Source organism: Cebus imitator, unplaced genomic scaffold (genome assembly GCF_001604975.1).
Source record: "Cebus imitator isolate Cc_AM_T3 unplaced genomic scaffold, Cebus_imitator-1.0 Scaffold626, whole genome shotgun sequence".
Classification (NCBI taxonomy): Eukaryota; Metazoa; Chordata; class Mammalia; order Primates; family Cebidae; genus Cebus; species Cebus imitator.
Genome location: NW_016107941.1, coordinates 74896 through 86008, shown reverse-complemented (window position 1 = coordinate 86008; position 11113 = coordinate 74896).

The window sequence follows — 11113 nt, the reverse complement described above, 5'->3', positions numbered from 1 at the left end:
TGAATAAGCATTAATTTATAATTTATATTTAAATGTAATTAGATTTAAGAATTCTGCAAATTTCAACTGCTGGATTGCACCTGATTCATATCCTATGGAAGTTATTCAGCATTTTGAGTAAATTTAATGGCTTGTCAAAAGTAATAATTATCTAATGTAGTATAAAATCTGTGATTTTTACATATATATGCTAAATTACCTCTTGTAGTATGACATATATAGACTATCTTTGTATTGCAGCAAGTGAAGTGTATATAAATTATTATTCACCTTAACCTATACTTTTGAATGAATAGATATGCCTACTGAAATGACTCTGAAAAGAATAAAAAGTCAAACTACAGAAACTGGCAGCATATAGTATTTAGATTTATTTTTTACTTTACACAAAATATCTTTTTACGTTAACAAGTTGTGTGATCATGTATTATGCATTATGTGAACACCTCTTTATCAAACTTATATAGTCATTGACCTATATTTGATAAAAGTGAGGAGTTTGAATCATAGTGCAATTTTCAGATGTAATAGACTTAGATTTATATATGCACTTAATGCTATGTACCTTTAAACTATTTATTTGTCTTTGTTCTGTATTTAATGGGCTAAAAGTTTTGGTGTAGCGTGTCTATTATCATGTCATACAGTTCTTAGCATTATCTAAAAACAATGAAAGCTGAGGTGGCAGGATCCCTTGACCTGGTGTGGGGGAGTAACGTGGGTGGGGCTGCATACTCAGCTCCCTCCCTGTTCCGATTCCAAGGTCCTTGGCCTCTCTTACCCCAAGAATGGGGAAAGGGGCCCCAGAGGTGCGGTGAGCCTATCGTTGGAATAAATATGGTGGACCTAAAGAGTTGAGCTTTTTGCTTTTGGCAGACTTTTTGAACAAAGAAGCTCACCGGATTTTCCACCTAGCCCATGCACAGGAAAGTTAGACAAAGAACTTTACATTTCCGGATGGGGGTGTGGTTGGAGGCGTGGTGCTAGGAAGCTCCTGCCTTTGCGATCATGACCCTTATGGATCTGGGAAGAGAAGTTTTTTCCTTAACATAGTTGTTCAGTCCCCTGTCTGAACAGGAAAGTCCAACTGCTGTTGGGACACAGGCATCGATTGCTCTTTAACTACTTCCTGCTGTATTGGGGTGTAGAGGCGGCCCTGCAGTTGAGGTTTACTCCAGGGGGAGTCTTTCAGGGATGTAGGTTGATCCGGAGATTCACAATAGAGCTTATAAGCCAAAGACAACCAGGGTTCCATTTACAGGATCATTTGTGGCTCCATGGCTTTGATTCTAGATGAAATGAGTTTGACAAGAAGGTTAAAGATGAGAGGCTCAAAGGCCAGTAATAATAGAATGGCTATAAACGGGCCTAGAAGAGGGTAGAGCCAGGACAGCCAGTTGCTACTCAAGCTCCATGATTCTGTTCTGGCCTTAGGGCCAGCTGCTTCTTTAAAGGTCATAGGTCAAATTGGTCCCAGTTATCCAGGGTACACTTTAAGGATGATTTTGCCTTGAAAGAGTAGCACCTATCTGAAACCAAACACAGATGCCCACATCCCCAAGTATTACTTACAACTGCTACCCCTGTGATATCCCCCAGTTATATCACCTTGTAGTTTCTGTGTGTCCTAGATGCGTGATCATCTTTCGGGCTCCCCACGTGCTGGGTTTAATCGTGCTTACTGGCATCATGGGCATACCCTCACTGTCTAAATGTCCTTGTCAGCCACCATAAGGACATGGGGACTGCTGAGATTAGTGGCCCTGTACCAGCACACTCTTGAACAAGGCCAGTGAGGCTTGGGTGCCAATATTCCCTAGCAAGAGTTTAATTAACACAGGCCTGACCGTAAAACTGCTCTAGGAGAATAAACTCATTGAGAAGGACCTCTCAGCACAACAATCTTAAAGTAATGGATGGCCACATGGCTGAGGCTGGAACAATGCTCTCAGGGCCCAGGCTGCTTCTCCCACTCCACCTTCCATCATAGGAATATGCTGTATGGTTGTGGGGCCTGTAATTAACTGAGCCTCAGATCAGGTCTGACTATGGTATTCTAGTGGAGATGTCCTGCCATCCAGAGAGCCAATCCTAGGCAAGAAAAATTGTACGTCATTAAATTCTGGCACCATTCAGTTGGATTGGGAAATTGCGGGTGACAAAAAACACAATGTCCTATAGTGTCCAGTACCCACTGACAGATCCTGGCTCCCTTAGGACATAACTTAGCACAACAGACTAAAGAAACTGGCCCTGTGCATGTATACTGTAGGAGGTCCTCATAGGCATAAGCCTGAGGGCACCATGGGCAAGGGTCCCTGGACTGCCACCCCAAGAGCCTCATATGTAGGAAATATCTTAGAGGAAAGAGCCGAGAAGAAGTTTCCTTACAGAAATCTGGACCCAGGAGGTTGAGGACTGGAAGGCTGGGTGTGGCTCACACAGGCCGCAGCCCTTCCCATTGCTCAGCCACTCCAGTGGCCCCAGTGCAGCTGCTGCCACCGCTGTGGGTCTGAAAGGCTGGGCGTGGCTTGCCCAGGTGGCAGCCATTCCTGCTGCCTCACACAGCCCCACGTAAGCCCAGCTGCCCACTTTCTGTAAGCAGCATCTGCGCGGCCTTGCCTCCACCACTGTGCTGGGTCTTTACTTCCTTAACTAATTTTAAAGAAGCAAAAGGACAGATTAGCAAGCCAAAGGGGTCCAATACCACTTACTGCTCTGAAATCCAACATTCCTCCTGGCTGGCTTGCCAAAGATGTAACTGGGGTGGGGCTGCATGCTCAGCTCTCTCCACTTTCTCATTCTGATATCCCTGGCCTCTCTTACCCTAAGAACCCAGTACCCACTGATAGACTCTGGGTACTATCAGAGGGTACTGGGTGAGTGTACCATTTGAATAAATATCGAAGACCCAAAGAGTTGAGCAGAGAGTGATTTATTTGAGAGAGAGAGAGAGAGAGAGAGAGAGAGAGAGAGAGAGCTCCCACGCTGCTGTGGGAGGAGAATCCAAGGAAGGAATCTATAGGTAAGAGGCACTGGGGTTTTAACCCTTGAGTTATTCCCTCCTCATTCATGTTCTTGTCCAATGAGAGGAGTTCTTTCAAACTACCTCTGGAGTGATTGATCTTTGACTCTGTTGCTGCTTGGTCTGCAACAGAGCCCCTTCCACCCAGAGCTTTTGGTGGGCTTTTTGAACAAAGAAGCTCACCTGGATTTTCCACCTAGCTCAGGCATGGGAAAGTTAGACAAAGAAATATACATTCCAGATGGGGGTATGTATGGAGGTGTGGTGCTGGGAAACTTCTGCCTTTGAAACCACACCCCTCGTGGACCTGGAAAGAAGTTTTTTTCCCTAACACAGTCCCTCAGGGTGGGGTAGTAGGGAGGACAGAGGTTGCAGTGTGCTGAGATCATGCCACTGCACTCCAACCTGGGTGATAAGAGCAGAATCCTATCTAAAAATGAAGATCATAAGTTTATAAAATAATAAACATTTCTGTAAATATACAATTTGAAACAATACTCTGCTGTCTATTAAACAAGGCACTCATATAGGTTCTAAGTTGTTCCAACATAAAAATTTTGTTTTATTCTTGATATATATTCTGCTGCTACTACAACTTACTAATCATAATTAAAAATACTTTTTAAAACATTTATGTTAAAGATTTTAGGAATATGCTACACTAATAGAAAACTGTACATTAATGAACAGTCATTTGGAGTACTTTTTTTTTAGGATGAAAATTTGTGAGACAACTTCTGCACTATCTTACATGTTTTGTGAATCAGAGTATATGTCTAAGAAGGGGTTATTTGGGAGTCACGGTATACTGTGTGACTTTATAATAAGAAGGCAGACTTACTAGCTATGTGAAATTTAATAAGAAGGCAGACTTACTAGCTATGTGAACCCAAGTTTGGCCACAAAAATTCTAGTGAATAATTTGCAAACTATAATACACCCTCACTGTAAAAATGACTGCACAGGTTGAAACCACGCCAGTCAATTGTAATGATCAATGGGAACAATTACAGTTACTTCATGGCCTTTAAAAACTTTTCTCACAATATTAAAGATATTTATTTCTGTTGGCAATAAATGTATAAGGTAAAATGGTAAAAGGTAAAATAGTAAAAATAACATGTTTGATACATTGTAAATTAAGATATAAATTTTGAGTTTTCTATTAATAAAAATATCAAATGTGGTTTAAACAGTGAATATTCTTCAGTATATAAGAATATTCTAGTCCACAACACAGTAAGCCACTATAAATTTAAAAGGTTGAAATGTTACTAAATATGTGGTGTTGTTACAATAATTACATCAAAATTTGTTAATAAAAAACATATCTAGGTAACCTGACATTAATTGAGAATTAGCCAATATACTTCTAAACCCAGTGGCCAATGGAAATAAGATAATATTTCCATCACCTACACACCAATGAAAACACAACGTATCAAGTTTGATGAGATGAAGCTAAAACAGTGCTATGAAAATTCATAACTATATTAAAAATGATATCTAATGTAAATGTTCAAAGATATCTTTATATTCTGGAAAAAAGAAAAGAAAACGCACATCAATAGAGAAATGGAAAAAAAGAGCATATCCTGTGTCATTCTATTTATATGAAGTTCTGTAACTTGCAAACTGATCTACTGAAATCAGAAAAGTGGTTGCCCCTGTGTAAGGGGAAGAGAGACTTGAAAGGGGCATGAGAGAAGCATTAAGGTTGATGACAGTGCTCTAAAATCTGACTGAGGTATTGATTATATGGGTGAATATATTGGTGAAAACTCAATGACCCACACAGTTCAGATTCATACATTTTCTGTAAGTAGCTGTATCTTAGTTTAAAAAAGGAGACCAATTAAAAGAAAGGTATTGTTTATAAATATGTATTAATATATCCAAAGGTTAATATCAGGGACAATTCTCATTCTTATCATTTGAAATCCACTCTGATCATTTGTATTTTATTGTCAACTGTCTATTCTGCTATGTTACATTAAGTAAAGTCACATACAAATTTTGTAATGATTTCATTAAGATCACGGCTAGCTAAAATAATGCCTTAGAATCCATAATGTACTTTTCATCACTCTTTAATATTATAGTAAGACTCACTATGACCATTGAGTGCACAGAAAGATTTGAAACATTAAATTTTTTTTATATTGAAATGAAAGTGAAATGCAAAAAATGCTTTCATTACTGATTGATTCAGTATTTTATGACCTTCTCTCTTGGAAGAAAACTAAAGAAATCTAAAATTCTTTACTCAGCAGCTGTAATATGATTGGGACCAAGGCTGTTTATCTGAAATAGAATCCTCACAGTTGACTAGGATCAGAATGATATCTCTTGGAACTGCTAAAAAATTTGTAGTGACTTTGTATTTATTGTAGTGACTTTATATTTATATATACAATAAAGAAGACAGAATGACACTAGATTATCATAAGCTTAACCAAATGGTAACCCCAATTGCAGCTTCTGTACCAGATGTGGTTTCACTGCTTGAACACATTAACATGTCTCCTAACACCTAGTATGCAGCCATTAATTTGGCAAATGCCTTTTTATCCACTCCTGTTCCAGAGGTCCACCAGAAGCAGCTTGCTTTCAACTGGAAAGGCCGGCAATATACTTTCAATGTCCTATCTCAGGGATATATCATCTGACTTTGTGTCACAATGTTGTTTATGGAGATCTTGATTTCTTTTTACTTACGCAAGATATCACATTGATCTATTACATTGAGGACATTATGCTGATGCAATTCAGTGAGCAAGAAGTAGCAAACAAATTGAATAAAAGCTGACCTGGCTAAGGCCATTGCTGAGTGTCTAATTTGGCAGCAGCAGAGACAAACACTGAGCCCTTGATGTGGCATCATTTTTGGGGGTGATCAGCCAGTACTTGGTGGCAGATTGATTATATTGAACCTCTTCAATCATGAAAAGGGGAGCAGTTTGTCCTAACTAAAACAGGCACTTCCTCTTGATATGGGTTTACCTATCCTGGATACTATTCTTCTGCCAAGACTATCGTCCGTGGACTCATGAAATGCCTTATCCACCATTGTGGTATTCCACATAGCATTAGCTTTGACCAAGGCACTCACTTTATGGTTAAACATGTGCAACAGTGGGCTCATGCTAACAGAATTTACTGGTCTTAGCATACCATTTCTCTCATCATCCTGAAGCAGCTGGATTGGTAGAACAGTGGAATGGCCTTTTGAAATCACAATTAAGTGCCAACTAGTATTGTACCAACTAGGTGACAATTATTTTTAGGGCTGAGGCAAAGTTCTCCAGAAGACTCTCCAAAGTTCTCCTGAATGCTCTGAATCAGCATTCAGTATATGGTACTGTTTCTCCCATAGCTAGTTTTTAGGGATTTAGGAATCAAGGAGTGGAAGTGGAAGTGGCAACACTCACCATCACCACTAGTGACCTAACAAAATTTTTGCTTCCTGTTTCCGTTACATTATTTTCTGCTGGCCTAGAGATCTTAGTTCTAGAAGGAGGAATGATGCCACCAGGAGACACAACATAGTTTCCATTATACTGAAGAGTAAGTCAACAGGCAAAGAAGGGAGCAAACAGTGTTGGCTGTGGAAATTGACCCAGACTATCAAGATGATATCCTTACTACCATGGATGTAAGGAAGAGTATGTGTGAAATACAGAAGATCCCTTAGAGCATCTCTTAGTATTACCATGCCCTGTGATTAAGGTCAATGAGAAACTGCAATGACCCAATCCAGGGAGGACTACAGATGGCCCAAACCCTTCAGGAATGAAGGTTTAGGTCACTCCACCAGGTGAAAAAAACAAGATCAGAAGAGGTTCTTACGGTAGGCAAAGGAAATACAGAATGGGTAGCAGAAGAAGTTAGCCACCAATATCAGCTATGACCATGTGACCAGTTGCAGAAACAAGCACTGTAATCGTCATGTATACACTTGTATGTTTGTGCATGTATACAGTTGTACTAGGAAAATATCTTCATTTCCTTTTTTTTATCATATGACAAGATTTATTGACTTTATCAATTTGCGTGTTAATTTTATGTATAGCATTTGGGTTAAGGAAAGTGTGCTTCCAGTTGTACAAATCATAGCATGTTACATTAAGCTTAATAATTAACCTATTGTCTTTATTTGAAGATCATGTGTGACTTCAGGAGACATGTATGGGTGGGTTCAAGTTTACAAGGGATGGACTTTTGAGGGTTACTGTGGTGTGTCAACTTGATCGGATTGAAGGATGCAAAGTATTGTTCCTGGCTTTCTCTGTGAGGGTGTTGCCAAAAGATAAACGTATGAGTCAGTCGACTGGGAGAGGCGGACTTACCCTCAAACTAGGTGTGTACCATCTAATAGGCAGCCAGTGCAGCTAGAAACATGCCAGGAGAAGAAATTAGAAAGAGCAGACTTGTTGAGTCTTCAAGCTTTCATTATTCTCCCATGCCTGATGCTTCCTGCTCTTGAACTTCAGACTCAAAGTTTTCAGCTTTTGTACTCTTAGACTCACACCAGTGGTTTACCAGGGGCTCTCAGGTCTTTGGACACAGACTTAAGACTGCATTGTTGGCCTCCCTACTTTTGACCTTTTGGGACTTGACACGCTTTGGTTGTGTCTCCACCCAAATCTCATATTGAATTGTATTTTTTATGATTCCCACATGTCACAGGTGGGACCCAGTGGGAGGTAACTGAATTATGGCATTCTCATGATAGTATGTTTTCACAAGATCTAATGGTTTTATAAGGGGTTTCCCCCTTAGTATTTTTGATTCGTGCTTCCACAAGGTGAAGAAAAACATGTTTGCCTTCCCTTGTATCATAATTGTAAATTTCCTGAGGTGTCCCCAGCCCTGTGGCACTATGACTCAATAAATTATCTTTCCTTTATAAATTACCCAGTCTCAGGCATTTCTTCATAGGAGCATGAGAACTAACTAATGCAGTAAATTGGTACCAGGTAGTGGGGCATTGGTATAAAGATACCTAAAAATGTGGAAGAAACTTTGGAACTGGGTAACAGGCAGAAGTTGGAGCAGTTTAAAGGGCTCAGAAGATGATGAGAAGATGTGAGAAAGTTTGGAACCTTCTAGAGACTGTTGAATGTCTTTCACCAAATACTGATAGTGATGTGGACAATGAAGTTCAGGCTGATGTGGCCCCAGAAAGAGATGAGAAACTTGTTGGGAATTAGGACAAAGGCAACTCTTGCTATGCTCTGGCAAAGAACTGGTGGCCTTTTGCCCCTGCCCTAGAGATACATTGAACTTTGAATTTGAGATAGATGGTTTAGGGTATCTGGTGAAAGAAATTTCTAAGCATCAAAGCATTCAAGAGGTGACTTGGATGCTGTTAAAAGCATTCAGTTCTACATATTCACAGAGATATGGTTTGGAACTGGAACTTATGTTTAAAATGGAAGTGAAGCACAAAAGTTTAGACAATTTGCAGCCTGATGATGTGATAGGAGGAATCCATTTTCTGAGGAGAAATGTATAACAGCTGCATAAATGTGTATAAGTAATGAGAAGCCAAATGTTAATGACCCAGAAAATGGGGGAAATATCTCCAGGACATGTTTAGAAACCTTGATGTCAGCCCCTCCCATCACAGACCTGGAGGCCTAGGAGGCAAAAGTATTTGTCTGGGTCACATTCAGGGACTCCCTTTTGTGTGCAGCCTCAGAACTTGGTACCCTGCATCCCAGCCACTCCTTCCATGGCCAAGAGGAGCCAAGGTACATTTCAGACCATTACTTTAGAGGGTGCAGGCCCCAATCCTTGGTGGCTTCCATGTGGTGTTGGTTCTGTGGGTGTGCACAAGACAAAAAATTAAGGGTTGGAAACCTCTGCCTGTATTTCAGAGGATGTCTGGATATCGAGGCAAAAGTCTACTGCAGAGGGCTGAGCTCACATGGAGAGCCTCTTCTAGGGCAGGTCAGAAGGAAAAGGTGGGGTTGGAGTCCCCACAGAGTCCCCAGTGGGGCACTTCCTAGTGCCTGCAGCTTTTCCAGGTGCACAGTGCAAGCTGTCAGTGGATGTTCCATTCTGTGGTTTGGAGGATAGTGGACCCCTTATCAGAGCTCCACTATGTAGTACTCCAGTGGGGAATCTGTGTGGTGGCTCCAACCCCACATTTCTCATCTGCACCGCTCTAGCAGAGGTTCATTGACCTTGAGGGCTCTGCCCTGCAGCAAATTTCTCCCTGGATATCCAGGTATCATACATTTTCTGAAATCTAGGCAGAGGCTCCCAAACCTCAATTGGCGACTTCTGTGCACCCACAGGTACCATATCACATGGAAGCTGCCAAGTCTTGGAGCTTGTACCCTCTGTATTTATGGCTCAAGCTGTATCATGTCCCCTTCTAGCCAAGGATGGAGCTGAAGCCTCTAGGACACAGGGTACCATGTCCCGAGGCTGCACAGAGCAGGGGGGCCTGCGACTAGGCCCAGGAAACCAAGTTTTGCTCCCAGGCCTTTGGACATGTGATAGGAGGAGCTTCCATGAAGGTCTCCGACATGCCTTGGAGATAATTTTCCCATTGTCTTGATGACTAACATTTGGCTCCCCATTACTGATGCAAATTTCTGCAGTGGACTTAAATTTCTCTCCCCAAAATGTGTGTTTTTTTAATAGTATCACCAGGCTGAAAATTTTCCAAACTTTTATGCTCTGTTTCCTCTTGAACACTTTGTCACTTAGAAATGCCTTCTGCCAGATACCCTAAATAATCTCTCTTAAGTTCAAAGTTCCACAGATCTCTAAGACAGAGACAAAATGCTACCAGTCTCTTTGCTAAAGCATAGCAAAAGTCACCTTTGCTTCAGTTCCCAACAAGTTCCTTATCTCTGTCTGAGACCACCTCAGCTCAGACTTTATTGTCCATATCACTATCAGCATTTCGGTCAAAGCCATTCAACAGGTTTCTAGAAAGTTTCAAACTTTCCTACATCTTCCTGTCTTCTGAGCCCTCCAAGTCTCTTGGAAGTTCCAAACTTTCCCACATTTTCCTGTCTCCTTCTGAGCCCTCCAGGCTGTTTAAACCTCTGTTACTGAGTTCCAAAGTCACTTCCAAATTTTCAGGTATCCTTATGAAAGTGCCCCACTGCCTCGGTACCAATTTAGTGTATTAGTTCATTCTCATGTTGCTATGAAGAAATATCTGAGACTGGATAATTTATAGAGAAAAGAGGTTTAATTGGCTTAATAGTTTCACATGGCTGGGGAGGCCTCAAGCAGCTTATAATGGTGTAATGCACCTGTTCACAGTGTAACAGGAGACAGAATGAGTGCCTAGCAAAGGGGAAGCCCCTTATGAAGCCATTGGATATCATGAGAATTCACTATCATGAGAACAGCATGGGGAAAACACTTCCCATGGTTTATCTCCATGTGGTCCTGCCCTTGACATGTGGGAATTACAACAATTCAAGGTGGGATTTTGGTGAAGACAAAAAGGGAAACCATATCATGTTGTTACTGGACCAAAAGGTTTATATCAGTGTAAAGATTGAAGGAGATAATTGAATGGAACTCAAACTCATTTGTCTATTTTACATTAAGAAATTTAGAGCATTGTATCTGGTAGAAGGAAAGACTATACACAGAAAGTAGAATTGAAAGTGCCAGTTAAAAGTCAGATATTTGGGCTGAATTCAGGTAAGCTTCCAGGGAAGATTTGAGCAAAGGATTTGGGGATATGTGCAATATTCATGCTTCAGGCTTTGGAGAGATAATTGGGTGGCAAGTACGTACAGAAATTTCTCCAAGGTGTTATGAACTGCAGCACCTCTAGCACTTTTTGAAAGACTGTTGTAAAGAATTAAATTGCTTTGTCATTGCTTTTGGATGTTTATCTCTATTTAGCAACAAGTTGAAACCACCATAAAGAGACCCACTTTTATTGTTATATTAATAAGCTCAGAGGGTATATTTTTGAAAGCATATACCTCAATTGTTTTCAAACTTAGAGTAGCTGTTTGTTAAAGGTGTAAATGTCACATTTTTCCCTTTTTGATTTTAATGTTGCTTATACTCCACCGTAAAATTGTGATGATGATTTGCCTT